Raw genomic sequence first — 22,322 nt, 5'->3', positions numbered from 1 at the left:
GTTTTTGATTATCCTTATTCTGTAAACATTTTCCGTTTCCTGATGATAGGTCTGTCATACATAGCCAACAATACACATAGCTGTTCTGCTAGCACATTCTCCTGATGAATCTGCTGCTGTAGCAGTCCTTAAAATGTCAGCTTTTTCATTACTGCAACATTTTTTACTCCATTAAAAAAACTTACAGCAAACTATTAATTTTTTATGGGTTATCAGTTACAACTCATTTATACCCAGGCAAAGTGCAACAGTTTATAAAATTGTGTGTTGTGTGGTATGTGACTGATGAGATGCTGGAACCTATTAAGCAAAAAATATTTCCCTTAGTCTGCTCTTCTGAAATTATTCTTACAGCTGAGAAAGTCTTATGGTCAGGCCAAAGACTGACTGCCTCCATCTGCATTCCTGCTTGTGTTTATTGCTCTGGCTAAGGAAGCCATCAGCAAGGAGATGCAGCCTGCCAGAAACAGGATAGCTTGTAGTCTGAACACTCCTGCTGAGTTCCCAAGCCAAGGCAGCTGTGAACACACACAGGGACCAGAGGCACTTGCAAGCCCCCAGGGTGACCCACATGCAGTGTCTCTCATACTGCACATCACTAGTTCACAAACTACACAGATGACAAAATGAGTTTTTAGATGCAGTCTTACTCTGCTATACTTTTCATCTTAAAATCTCTCTCGCCTGCCTGGAAATCTCTTTTTCACCAGCCCAGTTCTGCAGCTTAACTTATGCACATAGTGTGGTAAGTTCACTGACCACATCACTGCACCACTCAATCATCACTGCAGTTCTCTACTCAGGCCTGCCCGTGTCCGCCCTGTTTTCCTGCACTGCCCTTTCTCATGCCACGTTTTCCACAAAGGCCCAATCCTTCCTGAGAGCACAGCACACTCTCCACCAGCACCCACCTCTCAGAAACACCCTAATATCTGCCAGCTTCCCCCCAAAGCCACTTTGTGACCCTCTGCCTGCCCTTCAGGCTCTGCATGTTGCCAGCGATGCTTCTCTTTCCCATCTCCCTCCCAGGGGAAGGGTGTCCTGCCAGGTGCCAGCACTGCACCCTTGCTGTCACTGACACAACCCCCTTGGTGTCTGAGCAGCCCTGCGGAAGGCAAAGCCAGTGGCTGCTCCTTGGACAGTTCACTTCCCATCTCCTGCCTTCATCTTCTCCCTCCTCTCTTATCCTTTGCCATGTTAAAGAAGCTACAACTTTATGTCCTGCAAAAAAAATGTATCTTTATAAACTAAATGTTTTGAGAGTCAGTGTAGTTAATTCTTTACAGCTGTTCCACTGTAATAAATACCCACTGAGACTTGCAAAAGAGCGACTGGAGTGTGCCAGTGAGAAAGGTTTGTGTGGCATCCGACCACAGAACTGCTCAGAACTGGCAGGATCATTTTCGTACAGGTAATTCTTCTGGAAAGAAGGGTTACGTGCTGGCTTTGGAATGGCAGATATGCAAGGGGGAAATGACAGTTAAATCCCATAGGCAGACTGCGATGCAGAAAAAAAAAAACAGGGATTACTTTGAAGTTTCTGATCCAGTGCTCTGGAGCCTTTAATGTGAATGAAGGGTGTTTTAGAAGGACATAGTGTAGGTCTTATTCCTCAGCTCAGGGAACACTGAGACGGAAGAAGACGCCCACTCATGCATCTTAGGAACTCATGGGTGCTCCTGGATTTAATACAGGAATGGAAAATACCAAGAAATTTATCAACCTACTTAAAGTGGTCAAACCCACATCATGTTGGTTGGAGCCTGCCTTGACTTCTTTTCCGGTCCATTTTTCATATTTTTGGCTATTCTATGTCATCACAGACCTGTAATTTGAAAAGTAAGGCTGAATTTCAATTCTATAGCAAAAGATCCACACAGAAATATTTCTTCCGGAAAATTCCTTCTGAAGCTGGCCCAGAACAATTCTAGGGCTGTTGGGTAGAGAGGCCTGTCCTTGCTGTCTCTGTCAATGAAATGCAAAATCCAAAGAATGGGTGCCTCTATACAATTGCATCGATAATATTTCCAAATTATTTTTCTTGTTATTAATGTCTTATTAACTGCCACAGTTAGTCATTGCTTCTGAAAGCTACTGCATTACAAATAATCCAAAGCATTCTTAACTAAATGAGAGGAAAAAAGAACAAAGATAGTAAAGTTATTTTTTTTGCTTTGTTTCCCACTCCGTTTCATCAATCATTATTACATATTACCTGTAATTCTGTTGCTCTCATAAAAACCTTTTATTCTTGACTTCAGGGATATATTTTAAGAAGTTACTAAGTTTAGAAACCAACAGGCCACCCAAGTAATTTTTCTAACTTACCCACAGTTCTCTTTTGTTCACACGGAGGGAAAAAAATAGTAAAAAAATTCAGTAGGTTGCAACTGAACTCAAGAAGTAACAGCCTGCAGATTTCAATGTCCTACTTGGTCTTCTTTTATTACCCCTTCTTTTAGCCCTTCCAGTCTGGCAGAGGCAGGCCAGTATTCCTCTTAGCACCTCAGGGTGACCTTATGGCCACGCAGCAACTGGGGTAGGATCTTGGTTTAAAAACCACAGGATGACCCCATGAGGATGTAACGTGCTCTTTACAATTCCTTCTCTAATTTGCATTGAGGTACAACCACCTTGATTAGAGATGTGAAATGCATTTTAACATGTCCAATAACTAGTTTTCACATAATTTTAGTTTTCACATAATTTTAGAGCATAGATGTTCTTTCCCAGCTAAATAAAAAGATGCATATAACACATGGATAGATATACTTAAGAGCACTGTATATATGGGTTACAACATATCTTAAGTATCACTAAAAATAGAACAGAACAGTACACAAGTTGTTCTGCTTAAGTGTTGCAATGTCTCACAGGAACACTTTAAAGGAGAAAGAAGCACAATCTTCACACTTGGTATTCACAACCTGTTCATTACATATTTCTAGAAATGTGCCCCCTCCCCACCCGTAATTAAAAAGAAAGCTGAAAGAGTAGGAGGAACAAAAATATTCTCAACTTCAATGACAGTACTGGAAAATAATTATTTCCAAACTGCTTATCTGTTAAAAAAAAAAAAACTGGCAAGCTACCAGGATCTTGATTGCTGTAAGCAATTTTATAACTGCTCTGTACAGATAAATTTAACAAAGAAATTAATTTCAGTCTCATAATAAGTCTCATCTCATTACCACAATGTCTGTGCTGCAACAGAGCCTTGTGCAAAGAACTGCTGGTGGAGGATTTTGTCTGCAGACATAAAACAACTGCCTTGAAAAACTCCACCTTAGAACTGAGTGACATTAAACATAATTCTTCCTAATTGTGAAATGGGAAGTGAAATACTGTGAAATAAAGTGAAATTCCTCCTGGTTTCACTTGTATTTTGCCCACTGGACTTGAGGAAAGCTACTTGACTGGGAGTGTTAACTGGGAACACCACACTGCTGGTACAAGAAGATCCCTAAAGCACCTGGATGAGAACCACATGGTGCAGGTGCTGAGGGAGCCCACAGGAAAATGTGCCCTCCCCGGTTTGTTGCTTGTTAACAGAGAGGTTCTCATGATTAGTGGCTGTCCTGGCCACAGTGACCATGAAGAAATTGAGTTTGAAACCTCTGGCGACAGGAGGAAAACTGTCACCAAGACTTCAACCCATCATGCGGTGGGCGGTACAAATTTGGGCTGGGCAATCACCAACTTGTGGAGTTTACACTGGTAATTATATCATGCACAAACACCCAAGTACTTCATGCATGAGCACCATTGTGGGTCCCTTCCAACTGAAGATAGTCTCTGTTTCTAAAAGAAGTGGTCTCCTTCCTTTGTGCCATCCATGCTGCCCTTTGCTGGGACTCCTCTTCACCAGGATATTTCTATGATGTCCCTATGTCCTCCAACAAGTCTTTGAAAAAGCTGGAAAACACAACACAACCGAGATCCAAAATTAAAACTTGACAGCAGATACAGCAATAAGATCTGGATGCTTTGGGCCAATTTATGGCCACTGTGCTTTGCAAAAAAAGGCACAAAACAATAACAGAGTGTGTAACAGCCCATAAATCCTGGCACAGCAGCTCTTGTGCTCGCAGCTCTCAGATGGCACTGCCTGAGCAACGCTCTTATGAATAGCCTGGTTTTTTTCTTCTACCATTCTTATTGGTGTTCTTGTTACGGCACATCAACCGGGGTATAGAAAAAATGAACACATGATATATCCTGATGAAAATCCTGATACGGGTTTCGGCTTTGCTAGTGCATAACTGGGCAGAATCTCATCTCTGAGAGCCACAACACCATTTTCTGCTCCTCCACGCCCCATCCAACAGACTGCAGAGCCCAGATTTACTGGCCCAGAAGGCATTTTTGTCACAAGGTGCTCCTCACACACTCACTGGTGTACCTGACCATGCAAATCAATATCTCTTCATGGAGCACATGCTGCGAGCAGCAAGAAAACAGAGCATTTTCTTCAATCCAGCACATCATTGCAACTTCAACTACGTTTCACCATTTTTTCCCCAATTACAGAATTATTCTCTTCACCAATTTTGCTTCCTTGGCATATACTCATCTACAGCTTTATAGACAGTGCATGCATTTAATACAGCAAATAACCTTTTCTTATTCTTTAATTTTTCCACAGAAAATGAAGATAAAAATCCTCCCCTAAGTTTTTTTTTGGCTATAATTAAATGTGTCTGATTTTTTACTTAAATTTCCTATCTCCTCAAAGAGATTCTTCATTGTTCCTTTCCTTGTTTCCACAGCAACCTTGCCACATCTCTCATTAAGCTTTTTCCTGTTTTCTTCTAATTCTATAAGGAAATCATGACTTTGGGGTTTGTTCCTTGTTTTCTAACAAATGCAGAGATATTTTTATTTATGTCTTCAAACAAAACAAAACAAGGATTCTGGTACAATGGTCATCTCTATCTTGCAGTAATTAGATGATTCTGTAAAATTTCATTTGAATCAGCAGTACTGTCATCAGTCTGTCATTTCACCAGGTTCCACAACCATCACAAGATTTTGCAGTCCAAAGTGGGGAAGGAATCTTCTCTGGACCCCTTTTAAATACATCATATGGGTGCATAAGCCAACAGGACTGAAGTAAAATTTCCATTTAACTTAAAATTTCTCAATAAATACTAACTAGAACTAGTATCAGTCTCCAGTGATTACTACAACCCAGTTCTCACCTAGGGAGAAATACTGAGGCATCATAGTTGAAAATTGTGGTGGTAATCCCCATAAAGGCTGCTCACCCACACTCAGGGTGTAGGAGATACTATTTCAAAGGAAAAAAGAGACTAAAGCAATGAGCTGGGTCTCTTTATGCTGTTATTGCCCTGTGTTTCTTCCCTTTCTTTGCTTTTGCTTCCAGTATATTTTATAAAATGCACTAGAAATTACTCTATAGATAGATGCATCTATGCTTAGATGTCTCTATGCTATAACTGCCAGAAGTGCATCTAAATAATGGAATATCTCGTTTAAAACAACAGAAAAATCATATCAGGTTCTGTGCAACTGCTTCCAGAAGACATGAAAACAGACCTTTCCCCCACCTGAGACTCCCACTGAAGTCAAAGACAAGTCTGTCTGGGAGCTGTTGTAGTTTATAAGCTAATCCAGAGGGACAAGGGTTTATGTTTCTCCTCTAAGCAAAACACAATTGAAGTTCAGGTGTGAATTATTTTCTGAGGCCAACAGATAACAAACAAAACTTCAGTTAGACTTTATTGCAAATGCTATTAGATTTAGCGTTCTGGTTCATACAAATAAATCATACAGACAGGCAGTTTGTGTCCCAACAGTTTCTGTACGTTTTTTACACTTAATGGACTTCACTCTGGTAACAGATGTGGAGAAAGGGACCATCCCTAACACTGTGCATTTTACACACTCTGACAACTGGCTTTCAGACCTCAGCTGAGTGGGGAAACACAGCTGAGAGGATTAACTTCCAGTTCCAGCCCAGACCTTTGCCAACCACAGTTTTTCTTCCTCTCCTCCACCAACAGTGAATGCAACGTTCAATGTCACTTCCTAATTTATTGGAAAACATATGCCTGAACCTTTTCAAAAGGATTGTCTTTGTGGCCTGCTTTTTTCAGAACAGGTTGTTAATGGGACCTGTTTGGGGTTTTCCTACTGGGTCTGTGACACCTCAAAGTCAAGTCACTCCTCAGTTTCCAGACCTCCTCATGTTTTATGACACTTTCATCAAGGGGTACATTTGCTATAGCAGCTGTTCCTTCATATTCAGTGGATTTCAAGCTTTTAAAATACTTACTTGTAAAAACAGAACAAACCTTAAGGTAAAGCATTCAAAGCACTATTATTTTCACCAGCTTGGAATATAAAAATACCTATTTTAGAAAAACCATCCTCCTACACTATATGGGGAACAGAAGTACAGCTGAATGAGAACTTCTCTTGAAAGATTTTTCTTTGCAAATGCACCAACTTATTTCAGCACTTTTCTACTGAGGCCTGACCTTTTAGTAAAGTTATCAATTTGAATAAAAAAAAACTTCTACTGACAAGGACTTCTCAGCTCCAAATTGAGTTTTTAGTCCAAACCAGATAAAAAATTTGGCTGCACCCTTTCAGAGCACATGTTGACTCTCCATGATGCAACCGGACCAGGGAAGTGTGAGCTACACCTTACACCAGGTGTGATGGGGTCCTGAGGGGAACAGAGAGTTTAGCTTTTGCAGAAGCAGCTGGATGCTTCCAGGCAGAGGTTTAATCAACTCTGGCTTTCTGGCTGGCAGCAAATGACTCATTTTGTCCCTGTGGCCCTTAGAAGTTTCTCTCTTCAGCACCTCTGAGGCTTGGCTGGGTCAGCTCCCTGCTCGCCTCAGCAGCTTCTCTGCACGAGCTGCAAATTCTCAGAAGGCTGTTACAAGTCCTGTCTTCCTGAACCTCATCTGCCTCCCACCAAATGCACACAGAAAACTTCCCTCCCTTAGCAGGGGCTGTATCCTAAAACATCTCTAGGGGCAGCTCAGTGTTCATTGGAATGACAAGAGGAACATGAGGTTCTACGTCATTTTAAGCACTGGAGCAGGTAAGTGAGACCACCTCACAGAATAAGGGAAATCACATCTGGCAGCAAATCCTATGCACTGTCTGTTATCACAGAATCACAGAATATCCTGAGTTGGAAGGAACCCATCAGGATCATCGACTCCAACTCCTGGCACTGCACAGTGAAACAGGAGGACAGGCCCAAAAGAGTTCACTAAGAAATTTGGGCCTGCTAACAAGCTACTAACATCCAAAATGATCTGTGCTTGTTCTGTTCTACTTACTGAACATAAACTTAAGAGAATGGTAAAAGAACATGTAATAGGCCTAGAGGTAATAAATTAAGATGCAGTAGGACAAGGCAGACATTTGAACAGGAGAAACAGGCCAGGAGCCGAGGCTTTTTCCAAGCTTCAGTGAGCAGGTCAAGAACAATAGAAAAGAAGAGAGGTCAGGCTGAGGAAGATGAGATTAAGCCCCCAGACCCATGGAGGAAGGATGGAACTACCACCAAAATTGAGGGCCGAGAGAAGCACCGCCCCAAGCCCTGCCTGAGCTCCACCTATACCCCACCTGTTATCATTATGTATAGATAGATGATGTAATCACTTGAATATGCATTTAATCATGTACGAAAATTGTATAAAAACTGCTGATTTTGTGTGAAGCCTTTGAACAAGTTTTTCCAGCAATAGCCGGCTTGCTCCCAGCACTGTCAATAAATACCTTTGCTGCTCAAATATCAAAAGCCTCTGGGCAGTTCATTATTCTGGATTTTTCGGATTCAACAGGACACCCCAAGAACTACACCATGTTCCTGAAAGCACTGTTACACACCTGCTGGAGACACACTGACCCAAGAACTCAGCAGATCAAAGTGCCATGAGCCAAATCAGCTTTACATCAGCACAGTTAGACAATCCCTGACTATGGTGCTCCTGGATAGAACCAGTGCAGAGCTGCTGGGATCACTACTTTGCCAAGGAATTTCATTCTAGATTTAGTATCTCCTAGAGAGCAGGAGTTGCCCACAATCTTGTTTTCCTCTTTAATGCCACAGCTGGAGTTTTGGGTCACTGTTTCATCTTCAAAGTCACAAGGAGTTTGTGCAGTTAGGATTTTTGCTTAGTGAGTCAAAATACCTGTGCAACTTTTCAAAATTTTACAGAAATTATGGGTGGAAGAAATCTGCAGTATCTGACAGAAGTTATTTTCTTTAATAATCTTCATAATAGTAATACCTGTTTAAACACCTTTCATTCTAACTTTAAAACTTATCTGCTCTTGAAAATTGAATTACAATACCTCAACAGAGTTCAGAATAATTCTTATGAAAGCTAACACTTGTCCATCAAAAATAAGGTACATTTGGACATTTTAGGTTGAATTTCTTGGTGATATCTTTTCTGTAAGCTAATTTTAAAGAATTCTCCTGATTGAATTGTCATTGATGATTTGCCTCAGCCCATGGACTATATTAGAGATAAGCAAACCATTTCTTTTAACTGTAACCTGCAAAGTTTGGGACTAATTGTAAAAAATGTAACTTCCATTGGGAGAGGAAAGCAGACATGTAGGCTGCTAAAGGCAAATCAGGTGCTGAACTCTAACACAATAATTTCCTTACAAGCTGTCAATTTATTCTGATTAAAAATAGTAAACAGGTGCTAATTATGATAGCCCTGTTCAGCCTTCAGGTGAGTGAGTGGCTGGAGAGCTCAGAGCCCTGCTCCTCTCCCTCAGAGGGTGGGTCTGATATGACTCCTGGACCCCAGGGAGTGTGGGCTGCCCTGCACGCGTTTCTGCCCCTTGGCACTCACACCTCCTTTTTGATTCTACACCTCTTGTTGGGTTTAGTTACCATGTTAAGGCAGGCCCTTGGCTCTCCAAGATACACACACTACAAAATTACAACTGCAGCCAACTCACTGGACTTCTTCAAGGAATTTCTGTGTCCAGGTTTTGGTGTGGGTGTTCTTGTCTTGTCAATGCCATTTGCTTCAAACCATTTCCTGGGAAGTCCCAGTTTTCCAGGTTTACTTAAAGTAGTTTTCACAGGATTGTAAGAAGCTTGGTAATAAACTCTGCAGTTCATCTCAGCAGTGCTGCCTGAGGAGCTGAGCCTACAAAAGGCTGAGTAATAAAAGGTTTTTCTCCAGCTCCACTAGGGCCAGTAGGTTTTTAACTGTTCTTTCAGTGCCTTTTAGGACACGTTCCAGAAAAAGGCAGGACAATTTTGCCTCTAAATTGTCAGGAACTTATTGATGGGGCAGCATAGTTCTGCTGCAGCACATTTAGGACCATGAGACATTTTTGAAAGACATTACACTCAGAAGATGACACTATAAAGCAGCATACAGGAACTATGTGTGCAAAAATACACATGCACCTCACCTGGAGATTGAATACAAATAGCTATACACTGTTAACCACCTGCTTCTCCAATTACCACACTTAAACAGCCGAGTGCTCATTGATTCCCACTTAAAAAGTCACTTTTTGAACGTACGAATTTTCAGAATAAGTCCAATTCTTACCACTAACTGCACTGTTAAGGTAAAATAAAGCAAAAATTATCTGCTTTTTATGTTGTTTACAAGATGACTCAGTTGTCTGTATGAAGGGAACTTTTGTGAGTCCTACATAAGGCATGTCTGTCTTATAGCTTAAGCTTTTAGTCTTACTTTAAGATCTAGAAACAAGCTTAAGGTTAAATAAATCAGTCTTAAAACCATTACTGTCCTTCATTGGTGCCAGATCACATCAGTACAAAGTGCTTAATTTGCTCTGGCTTTTAGTTATAAATCAATCATTCCAAAAGTTCATGCACATCATTCGTGTAACTTTTGTTAGTTAATAATGAAAGACACAATGACAATTACATCTAAAATAAGAAAGCTTAAACATTCTGAAGCCATCTGATTTCATTATGCAAATGTGATAACATGTTAATAACAACACATACTGTTTCAGTAATATGACTTGACTTTGTACTTAAGTCATTTCAACTTCATTAATTATGTGGAAGGTGGAAGAGTCAGTTTAGGTCACAGTCAGGTAGCACACACATATGGAAATGCACCATAAGGGATTCTTGAAATTAGGTCATAGTCTGGCACCACACATATATGGAAATACACCATAAGGCACACCTGTGATAACAACAATCAAATAAAATTTTCAATAAATGTTTTAGTTGCCCTCGTAATTTTCGGCATGAACTGAAGGATGTACTTGGGGCTTTATCATCTGTGCCACTGAACAACACATTTTAAGTCTTTTTAAAATCAGTCAGCCTGGCCCCACAAGCTCTGCTTGGGGCTGAGCTCCTGCACAAAGGAGCTGGATGGAGCTACTCATCTTCCCTGCAATGCCTCACATTTGCTCCATTCCCCCCCTCAGTTGTTCCACTTTGTGCAGAGAGCACAGTGTGCTAAACACACATCCTGAGACTGATCAGATTTATTCATGAGCAACTCTGCAACTGTCACTGGGCTTCTGACAACTTTATAGGGGCTGCTGCTTAGCTTGCTCAAAGAAATCAGGCAGCTTACAGCTCTGGTTACATCCCAAACATCTGTTGGCATCACAAGGCTTGTCAGGTGCCATGGGGGTGAGCCATGTCCCACCTAGCCAAGCAACAGCACTTTTGCTTAGTGCCTGGCCTTTGGCATGTGCTGATTTGGTAACTTGGCTGAGCAGCTGTGGGTAGGCAGCAGAAATGGGGCAGGAATCCACGTTCAAAAAGGGGAGCATTATGTCACTGCTGAACACAGATCATCCAAGAGCCTGGCACAGCTACACCTCACTCCACCTCACTCCAATCAGCATTTGGAATAAAGGTGAGTTGTGTAAGTGTTGAGAAACAACTGAATAAGGACAAACACAAGAACCTCAAAGTCTGAGGACCGAAGGGGAAATGCTCTCTTTCCAGATGCAGGTTTATGCTGTGAGGTTAGGGATGCCATTCTGGCTGCACACAACCATTTCTGCTCAGCTGTCCCTTCTTGTTTGAGGCAGGGTAAGTTTCTTAGGGAATGTAAAAGCATATGGATATAGTTTCCTAATGATTTAACAATTAATCATATGGAAAATTATCAGATATAATTTCCCCCCACAAGAAGAAGGGGAAAATAATCACTAAGCGCTGAATTTAACCTTATTTGATTCCACTATAATAGCCTCAGATAAAATTTTTACCTACAATCAAGAATTTTCTAAAGGCAAGTCTTCTAAAGGCTTCCTTGAAGGAATGTTCTCAGATGAGAAAGGGAAAAACATATTTTGATTTAAGGAAACAGGTTCTCTATTAGCTTGTGTTCACACAACCCCAAAAATAGACATTCAGATCAAAACAGCATCTGAACTTTCACTTAAATAAGCTGCAAAAGCTTTTCATAAGCAAGCGCTGGAACTGAAAAGCATCAATAATTTTTGCAGTGTTACGGTAATTTTTTGGGTTGAAATGCAATAAAAATCTCTTACACTACTGAGAAATATTTTCAATATAGATATAAGATTAAAATGGTAAAATATGGGGATAAGTTTGAGTCTTGACTATACACACGCAACCTTGCTGGAGATTGCGCAGATGCAAATCAGCTAAATTTTACCTTCACATTTTTCAAATAATATTTCTGCCATATTTTGAAATTCAAAAAATATGTTGCTATGTGTGGGATATACTCTGCATTCAACATAAATGCAGTCAAAAGCGAGAAACAAAATCAATTACTTTGATGATCAAAGACTGTACACACTGGTCTTTTAAATTCTGTGTCAGCACAATTATAACCATAAATCCTGCCTTCCAAAAGGGGAAATATAGAAGAAGGTGGGTGTTTGCCCCATCAAATTAGACACCTGGACAACCTAAAAGCCCAGTGGGGTGATGAACAGTGCAGATGTTGGCTCAGTTACCTTACAGACAGAGCAGGAGCACACACACATCTGTGGGGGTGGTGGGTACCTGGACCTCAGGGGTCCCCCATTGCAGGGGCACTTCTCCTGTAGCCAGAGTTCATCTCCAGCTCCACCTGACCGAGGGGGGCTCTCAGGTTGTGGGGCCCCTCTTAAGGTGAGCTAAGAGTGCACATTTCACATGGAGCCCTCACACCCAGGAACTGAACACAGGTAGCAGCTTTAGTAGAGGCTCTCAGAAGGCTTTAGTTGGGCTGTAAAAGCCACAAGTTAGTCTTGAAAACAACACCATAACTAACACACATTGTTCACACACAACAGCTGCTTCTGGGACCTCAACAACTCATTTGTTATGCTGCACCTTTTAGGAGTGCAATTAAAAACTTATGTCGACTTACAATGAAAAGCACATTTCAGTATCTGCCAGCTTTATTTGTCTTTTCATAATATTCCTCTTACTACAACAATTTTGATGCTACTCAGGAGATTTCCAATTTGCTTCCCATCTTATTTAGCATTTGCACTTTGGTGGAACCTAAAAGTCATAGTCAGGACTAGGCCCCATTCCATGAAACACCACATGTGCTAATCCTTTTTTTAAAGCCAGTTATTACTCAGTCTCTGTGGGAGGCAGCCCTTGGCAGGCTTTTCAAGGACAAAGTACTTCCAACACGGAATTTAGAACTGTAACATTGCTGTTTCTTTTTTACATTGTAAGAATTACATGTCATTATCGCACACTCTGCATAAATTCAATATGCATTCAGCCTTCATAAAACACTTTCCTTTTTTTGCACCGATTACAGATTTACAACATGAGCCAATTCTGACCAGGTTCACCTGACACCAGTGTAAACATCTGTGCCTGTTGAATTTGCCTGTCACCAAACACAGGCAATTAAAGTCAGCAATAATTTAAGGAGGACAATGCCTGTTTCGTTTCTGAGCACAGGTGTAATGTGAATAGGGCAAGAACTCCCTTCTGACTGAACACAAATCCCAAGGGAAGGCTGTAAGTGCTGCAGCACGAGTGGTTAACAGGGCAGCAGTTGTGCAGAACAACGTGCAGGACTGTCATACGGAGGTGCACCATAAAGAAATCGTGGGCAGTTTTCATTTTGCATTTCCGAGCGCATCCTGTTTACCAAGAAACATGCTTGGTTTTGCTTTTCCTGAATTATCTCCTTTCTAGTCACAACTCAGGAGAAAATATCAGAACGTCACACTGAGCGGTACAAAGCCAACTGGAATTTTTAGTAGGAGGACAAATAGCAGCATCCACTAGGGAGAAAGCTGAGCACAGAAAAATCACATTTACCAAAGCTTACAGTCAAGGCATGCCAATGAACACAGCCATTCTACAACAGCACAAATATTGCTCCATTTGACCAAACTACTTGCTTAAAGATGTAGATCTGACTAAGTCATAACTCACTCAGCATTAAGAAAAAGTCTATCCCAAGTGTTACTTTTGTTGTACAATAACAGTCCCTCTCTGATGCCAGAGTCTTACTTATCCAGCTTAGAGTGTCTGATGCAACTCAGTGTTCCAAGGGAACCCAGGTTTATGGTATCACAAATGTTCTTACACATAAAAATGTATTTAATATTGCTATAAAAATCTACTGAGTAACTCTTAGGTTTCCCAGAGAGGATGGTCTCCTTATTGTGAAAGAAAAAGAAGTAGGATACATTCTCAACAAAATCTTCCAGGAGTTTGTATAATTTTTTAGTGGGACAGATTTGCAAAGATAAAAAACATTATGAGACTAAGCAAGTGTCCATAAAGTTCTGTCTGCTAAGCTATTGTTATAATTATCACTTGCTTTGGTCATACCACTTAAAATTCTTTGTCTTCCTTCTCTCTTACTCTACATCTCAGAGTGTGAGCTAACACTAACTTCCCCCCAGAGCCAAAGAAACTGGGAATACATATTTAGCAGTAAAAGGACTCAAAGCTAATATCCTTAAAAACTTTTTGAGTAGGTCGAGAAAACTGGTTTAGGCACTCTTTGAGTGCTTTCAAATTTCTGTACCAGTCCCTTGTCTTTTAAAGGCAATGGATTCTTTGCTATTGTTATTTGTGTAAGTCACATACATCCTGCTCCACGCTGCCCGTGCTGCAAACAACTGTGCCACCCCAGGAGAACTTTATTTCAACAACTACTTGACTGAGCCAGTGGAATGAATAGCCAAAGGGACAAGAGAGAACCATTTCACATAAACTCTTAACAACAGAAAAGTAATATTCAAGCAGTTGTACGAACTGTTAGTAAATTTTACATGGCTGGAAAATTCCACAAGATTTACAGCCCTTCCTTTAAGAGAATGGGCATAACTCCTTTACAGCCTCATGCCCTATGACCCTTCCAAAATTCACGCCACTAGTAACACCTATCCTGAGATGTGTTTAATAACGTCACATATGTGCAAACATTTATAGAGAACACACAAAGCTAAATCTACCTTTACACCTCACAAAGGCCCCAAATCACAACCTGGGATATCCAATGCACAGAAGCAGATTTCTGCTCCCATTTTGGTTTAGCACAGTCTCCCTTCTCCCACCTCGTGTGTAGGGCTGGATGGCCTCCTGCTGTCTGCCTGCATTCCCTTGCTGCTCAGTGCTGTGCCTCAGTCTGTTCCCATTTGTTAGGATTCCCTTTGGTGCTTTGGAGCTTGCAAGCTACAGCAACAGCCTGGGGAAACACTTACTAGCATCTGAAAAAAATCTCCCTTTTGGGAAGTGTAGTGGTTTGAATCTTGTTTTCCCCCAGAGGCTAAGAAAAGTGGTAAACCCCAAGGGGTGGAAACCCCTGGAAGTTTTGAAGTTTTGCCCAATGGGCACTCCTGCAAAAATGTAAACATATCACAAGCAGAACGGAAGAGTTGTAGTTTTTGGTTGTTAGGAGAGGTGGCCATGTTGTAAGACCACGAGGAAGGGGCTCTGAGCCCCTTGGGGCCTCTGGGGCCTCCCAGCCCCTGGCTGGGGGGGAACTGCAGAGACTTGGAACAATGTTAGACTGGACTAAGTGTCTGTAGTATGCCGGGAGATGTTTTCTCCAAAGTGGATGAGCAGAGACAGCAGTGGCAGACACAGCATCCAGAGGCTCTGGCAGAGAGCCAGGACTGATAAGAACTGAACCGGAGAAGCAGAAGAGATGCAACTGAATAAGGAAGACACCGAGTTGTGTCGGAGAGCCAAGGAGAGTCAGCAGCTGAGAGACAGAGTTCTGGGGGTAAGAACTGATACTAGACCTCCCACCCAAACTCCTTTGAGACCTCCGAGAAAGGAGGAGTAGATGGACTCTTACTTGAAAGAGCCTTGGAGTACAGCAGCACCGCAGAGAGAGAAAGGAGCTGAGAAGCTCAGTCGTCCTGAGAGATGAGCCAGGACGGTGTGGGAGGTTGGCCTTGGAGGCCCTCCCTTGCTGCAAGCTACAAAGAAGCTCACAGCCTGAAAGCAGGGCACAGAGGCCCTGCAAGGAGCTTGAATCTCCTGAGGATACCAGACTGTCACGAAGACCCCCTGTGTCTTCGTGATATGACCGTGGTGGAACGACCTTGTCTGGGGTGACGTAGTCCACGGAGGAAGACCCCTTGCTTGGTGGCGATGGGGCCGAGGGAGCTTGGATACCTCCCTCGTGAGTGCTGGCAGAAATCCAGCTATCAGCTGCTGCATGCATGTGAAGAAGACAGACTGCTGCCTTAGAAGATGCTGCTGCTTAAGGACTGGAAGGGATCTGTCCTTTCCCTCCTGGACTTTTATTTGGAGGGGAGAAGAGATCTGATCCATTGTAAATACTATATGTCATGGTAGAGATAGTTGTGATCGTGTGTATAACGTGTTATAATATTTATTTGTATAGTCATTGTAATATATTCCCTTTCCCCCACTTTGAGTCTGGCGTGTTTTGTCTGGAAAAACCCATCTCACATTAGGTTGAGATGTGGGAGGGGGTTTAGACTAGGGAATTAGAATTTTGGGGCTATCTCAAACCATGACAGGAAGGATTTCTCAGCTCCATCAGAGAGGAATCCCTCCTGCTAAAAGGTGTTCCTGATGGAGCACAGAAAGCTCACAATTTTTTCTGGCTGTGAACTGCAATCAACCTGACAATTATGTGTTTGCTCATGTCCTTGATAAAAACTCATTTAGCCACAACATTAAGCTGGTATTTAACTGCTGCCTTCTTACATGTATTTTTTAATTACACATTAAATTACACTTACCCTTTCCCCCCAACAAAATTCATGCAACAACCAGGTTTCAGAGCTCTTGGTAAGTTTATAGATTTGTAAAAATAACAGTTGGCAGAAGGGATCTACTTGTTATCTGCTACACCCAGTGAAGGTTACAGAGTCTGGATAGGGTTTTGTAGTGGTAGAAGTGATTATTATTCTACACTGCATGTATCTGCAGTACAGATATTTTCTGCAGGGAAACCACCTCAGGCACAGAACCGGGCACCACTGCCCTCCAACATCGGCAATATTCACCTGCGAGCAGGCACAGCCTTGGCAGCACATGTGCATCCCCCAGGCTGCTCCTGTGGGTGCCACCCAGCCTGCCAGAGGCAGCAACTACCCCTGCACAGGGCACAGCTCCAGCACGCTTCCCACAGGCTGCTCCCTGCCAGAACCAGCCAGGAAAGACGTCCCTATGCTTTTCTGGACATAGACATTATTATTATAAGAAATGCTACTGGTGGATGCTACTGGACATTTGGGGGATGTTTTGCAGGCCTCACGAATTGTCTAGGTTTCAGCTGGGATAGAATTAATTTTCTTCTCAGTATGTGCTCAGTGTATAAACTGAGGGAGGAATTACCCAGAAGGGGCTGATTGCTGTTCAGGGATGGGTTGGGCATCAGTCAGCAGGCAGTGAGCAATTGTATTGTGCATCACTTGTTTGTTGGTTGTTTTTTTTTTCCTTAGGTTTTAGTATTTTTATTACTATTATTATTACTATTACTAGCAGTATATATTATATATTATTATTATTATCATTATCATCATCATAATTAGTATTAATTTGTTTTCAATCACTAAATTAAGTTAATGCTCTTTTCTCAACCCACAAGCGGGTTTTTTCCCTTCTCTAATTCCCCTCCCCATCCCAGGGCCGGGGAGGGGGGGGGGGCGGGTGTGTGAGTGAGCAGCTGTGTGGTACTTAGTTGCCTGCCAGGGTTAAACCACAACAGTCCTTTTTGGCACCCAGTGTAGGGCTCAAAGTTGTGATAGAACAGCAGATCTGAACAGAGCACGTTAGAACTGATTTGTTCTAAGCATCCACTGCATTGGTTTAATAGTTGCTGGTCCCAGTGTTGATTTATTTACTCTCCTAGTTGCTGCTCTCAGGGTTGTGTTCTGTTGTGCCTCCCTTGCAGCCCGTGTTCCCCGAGGTGATATTTATCGTCCTTGGGGCCTGTGTAAGGTTATCATTCTGTTGTACTTTGTAGCACTGGCTCTCGATGCGATAGAATCGGTGGTCGTGACAGTAACCCGGTACGTGCACTGAGCACTGCCGTCCCCTCTGGATTTCGGGAGCCATCTATTGGGAACTATCAGTTATTACACACAGAGCCAGCCTATGGGGGAGAGAGACTCTTCCTACACCTTCATCCCTGGCTGCTTTTCGAAATCTTTATTCTCCTGCAGGCTGTAGCAGTAGCACTTGAGAACTTTAAAGATTTTGAATATCCTTTGAATACCCCTGAAACCAATCTGGTCCTTTTGCCTAGGAACCAGCATGTTGCTGAATATGGTTTAGGTCTGGGCTGCTGCCACCATCTCTTTCTTCCTCTTCCCCATTTCTGAAGCACCTGTGTCTTCCCTCCTGGGACTCCTCCTTCAGCTGTCCTTTGCTTCTGAGCTGTCTTTGTTGTCTCTTACTAAATAATGAGAACCTGCAATCACCTCCTCTTTCTTTCTGCCCTCCTGCCATTCCTCGTTTTACTGTCATCTAAAACTTTAGAGGAGGAAGCACTCGAATGACTCCCTGGCAGTGCCACATAAAATTTATTCAGAGTAGGCAGAAAAAGTGCATAAAGTGCACTGTAGAGACGCACATGGTAGAAACCATTCCTAGGATGCTAAACCATTATTTAAGCAAAAGAGATAGTTCTTGCAGCTCCTTTACCATTGGGATCTTACAGTACGTAAAGAGTTCTGGAAAGGAAGCATTATAAAACCTTCTATGTTTGTGTTAAATGCTGGACTTGGAAGGAAATAAATATTATAAATGTTATAAAATGTTATAAATGTTATAAAATAATACCCCAAGTCCCAGAGCTCATATGCAAACATCACTCAGTGCTGAGGGTTGTATTGTTCAAATCTGTAAGTTCACTATTCTTGCTGCCTCTCTGGCTGTACTAGCAAATCCTAAGTGTTCATCAGGAAATTATGAAATCTTATGGCTGGAGAAAAAAGCCAGGGCCACGAAGTACTGATGTTTTCCCAGTGAATCCTATATATTTACACTGCTCCTCAAACACAGCTGAGCACTAAGAGCACGCAGCCAGTGCTACTTTAGGGAACCTCTGCTAAACACCGTGGTAAAGCCCTAAACTCCTGCTACTTGCAGCAGATGAACCTGAATCAAAACATTTCCTCCAAGATCTAATAAAGCTCATATGCCAAGAATGGACACAAAAAAAGGCAGTAACCAGTGTCATCTCACAAGTTACATCCAACAAAAACATTACAGCAGGTCCCTAAGCCTATGTTCTGTCACCTCAATCCAATGGGAGCATCACCCCACCACAGTTATTCACCACATACTATAGTCAAGCATCAGTTAGCACTCTGCCTTGTCCTGTTAACTCAGAAAGTCAAGGAATATAAAACTTCTAGTCCTCAATGCTCCCAAAAGAACCCTTCAGTTCTTGTTTATGAACTGGCTTTAAACAATGCAGAAGTTTTATTGTCATAAATAAGTTTTACTGTCATTTTTACTTGGCTGAAGTCTGGTAATCCACAGGCTGCATTATAACTATGAGGAAGTAGGGGGTTAAAAACTACAGTTCGGGGGTAAAGGCACTGCAGGTGTGCAGTTTAATGAGTTCTTAATTGAGTAGTGGGAGAGCATAAAAAGGAAGTGCAGAGGGTGATTACAGGGCTCTTTCAGCGAAGGGAGCAGTGCAAGCACTGAACTCTATAATCAAGAATAAAGAAAAACTAGTACACCTCTAATTTTCTCTGTACTACAGCCTTTGTTATACACATGCTCAGAATGCAAGATTAGAACCTGTACCATCAAATTAACTGACAAAATTAACCTTTTCTGAGATGTACTTGTTTTAAGGTGAAGATTGCAAAAAATAAGCAAGGACATAAAAAAAAAACTTAGGTCTGAAAAATACATTGCCTGCACTCCTGTTTGCAAATCAGTCAGATTCCTCTCTGGCTTCTGCTATTGAATAGACTTCACAGGATAAAACTATAGAGGGAATGACAAGGAGACACCACATGGAAGGGAAAAGACAACTACTTGGGTTTAATATGATCTTGCTCCTCTCTCCAAGAAACAAGCATCACAAAACCCCCAAAAGCCCTTCTGCCTGCTCAGGGAAGTCATCTACCAAGTGCCAGTGCAGCAGTGTCATTGCTTGGGTAGGCACTGCAGCAAAGCTCTCACACACCTCAGTGGGAACGCTCAGAATGTGTAAATACCTTAGGGAAACACAGTTTTATATGGGCCATGCATTTTAGAAATGCTCAGGAGATATTATATATTGTACCCATCTGCAATCATGGGCAGCTGAGATCTTGTGGACATTGACTTTGCTACCACACAGAACTGGGAAGGGATCAGGGCAGCTTCCACCTTCAGGTGGGCAGAAGAGTCACTGAAAACCCAGTGCAGTATCATTTACCCCAACTCTAGACTTTTTTTCTCAAAAAAAAAAGGTGACTAAAGAATGAAAAGTGAAATCAGGCATCTTCCCTAATAGTTCACTGTAATTCAAGTGTTACCTTAAATGTCTTTTTTTTCCCCCTTCAGATTTAGTATTTAGAACTATGAAATTCCTGTAGAAAACACAATCTGTCTTAACTTCTGAGGAAATAATAAATTTTTATATAGGGAGGCTTCTTTACTATCACCTCAGTGTTATGAGAAAACTCTTCTATTTGTATAGCTACACAAAGCTCTTGTGATCATTTTGTACACCACATGGGCTTTTTTTTTAGATCTAAGGATTTTTCAAATTCTTTTCCATCAGGCTTTGAGGCTTCAGAGTGTTGTTGTTGTCACAAAGCCACGGCAGCCTTGAATTCACCAAGATGCTGCAGTTATTGATTTTTTCCCCACTATTATGGTCGCTGTTTCCACATCAGCTTCTGACTCTGGGAGGTGACAGAAGGAAGAAGGATGATAAGACTAATAACTGCTGAGGCCCTTTGGAACCATTATCATTTTCTATTGCAATTTCCCTTATAACTTACAGAACAGAATACCATCCATTAATTCCTGCATCAGGCTTATAATTCCAGTCTCATTGCAAGAATCCAGTGTGTTCCCTCCAAGAACCAGAGAACACAGCTGTGTAATGACATGAAGCCCTATGTAGAGCCCACTTACATCAAACTAGAGTCTCTCAGAACACTAATGGAGTTTGCTTAGAGGCAATAAATTAGGAGGCAACTTCAGCTCTAATCAGACAGACCTAGAGAAGTTCATGTAAATGCACTCACCAAGCTCCCTTTGGCCATCCCTAAAAGCTGGGAGCAGGGATGGCCATGCTGCCAGCACTTTACAGGTGAGTAACTCCTTAGTAGCTGTGTAACATGCAGGCAAAAAACATACTAAAACTCAGTGGCACAAGACAGGGAGCTAGAAAGACACCTCATCCAAGTGTTGTCATTGAGCTGCTTTATATTACTGCACACAGAACCCAGATGCAAATAAAGAATTTGCTTAACATAAGCAGTAAGTGCTATGCTGTAGTCACCAAAGCATAAAGGTTAACTGGAAGTCAACAGATTCATTTAGGAAGAAAGGGATTGTTTGTTTCTAATAATTTAGGTTTAGTAGCTGCCAACTGGCCTGGCATTATCCAAATGCCAAGTCTTTAGCAGTTCTTATTTCTCCTTTTTCCTATGCTACTGCACACTCAACTAAGTAATTCTAATTCACAATCCTGCAAATTCACTTATCTACATCTCCGAAGCACAAACATTTAAACAAAGGTTTTACTTTGATGTTGGAGCACCCTTCCATGTTATATACAAGCAAAAAAGCACATTAGTCCAAGAGGTGCCCGTTTGCATCAGCTTCTGAAATACCTCCAGTTTGTGAACGTTAGTACTTCTTTTAATTCTTAAATATATTATCTACCATCATTAGTTATTATTTTGTGTGTGAAGCAACATGTATTCTTTCAAAGTAATTTGCTGATGGTAAAATCTACAATCCGTGGCATTAAATGGAAATGTTAACCTGTGTATCTCAAAGGATCTTGTCACCCATGTCAGGATTATATTTAAACACTACAGATCAACTCTCAGATCACAGATCAGTGAAGTTGTTATAAATCCTAAGAGATATATGCAAGAAAAGACAACTCATAGTAACTTCTCAGGAGGTGAAAGAAATGCAGGAGGGCATTTAATGTTAATTGTGCTTGCTGATTTTTTCTTGATACTTCACAATTGTTTGAACTTCAGGTCTAGCAAGTGATTCTCACATCCTGGCAATATTGATGCAACTACCTTCCAAAATCACCAGCTGACAAAATTTCTAAGATCGTGCCTGCCAGAAGTTATTTTTGTAAGTGAACTTTGCTTCTTCATTTCTTATCCCATCTCTGAAGCTTTAGTAAACAAGACCTAAAAGACTAATAGTGCACCCAGTCTCTTTCAGCTACGGTTTTATAATTCATTATTAAATCAATATGAAGAGCTGAATTTTTTTTCTTACATCCAATTAATAGATTGTAAACTCCAGGTTCGTGGAGTTCTGGTCTGAAAAAAAAAAAAAATCTGATATATATGGTTTATGGAACACTGGCAAAATTCATCCTGCCCTTTCTTCCAGCTAAGTAAACACCCTCAACCTGAGTATCTCCAAATCCAGGACTTCCTGCCAACTTTCCATATCAGTAATGCATTGATTCCAAAATGCATTGTTGACAGTTGCTGAAATTGTTAGGCTGGAAATCTGCAACGTTTAAAGACCTCAAATGAGACACATTCACAGAAAACAGAGTGTGAAACAACAGTTTTAGTGTTTTGACATGTTAAATAGTCTAAGGCCAAGGAAGGTTTAGGGGAATAAAGAACAACTCTCTAAGAAGATAATTACAGGTAACTGGCCAAGGTCATGGATGGACCAGCTGGATTCCATCCAGATTAGACAT

The 22,322-nt window shown here is 41.5% G+C and overlaps 1 long non-coding RNA gene across 2 annotated transcripts in view; it reads right to left on the bottom strand.

The window, feature by feature from the left end:
• Positions 1-22,322, bottom strand: part of LOC113996330 — a 33,071-nt gene that overhangs the window by 408 nt on the left and 10,341 nt on the right. The window contains exons 3-4 of one of the 2 annotated variants that reach the window (XR_005564970.1): positions 3,749-3,915; positions 1,728-1,825 (exon numbers count right to left, since the gene is read on the bottom strand). This is a non-coding gene — a long non-coding RNA (uncharacterized LOC113996330). The remainder of the gene's footprint in view (positions 1-1,727; positions 1,826-3,748; positions 3,916-22,322) is intronic. The other variant, XR_005564969.1, reaches the window with a different exon arrangement.

Source organism: Pipra filicauda, unplaced genomic scaffold, assembly GCF_003945595.2.
Source record: "Pipra filicauda isolate LSUMZ 115617 unplaced genomic scaffold, ASM394559v2 scaffold398_size834171_pilon, whole genome shotgun sequence".
In the NCBI taxonomy this organism is placed as follows: domain Eukaryota; kingdom Metazoa; phylum Chordata; class Aves; order Passeriformes; family Pipridae; genus Pipra; species Pipra filicauda.
The sequence above is the reverse complement of the archived record's forward strand: the minus strand, read 5'-3'. Positions and strand labels throughout refer to the sequence as shown.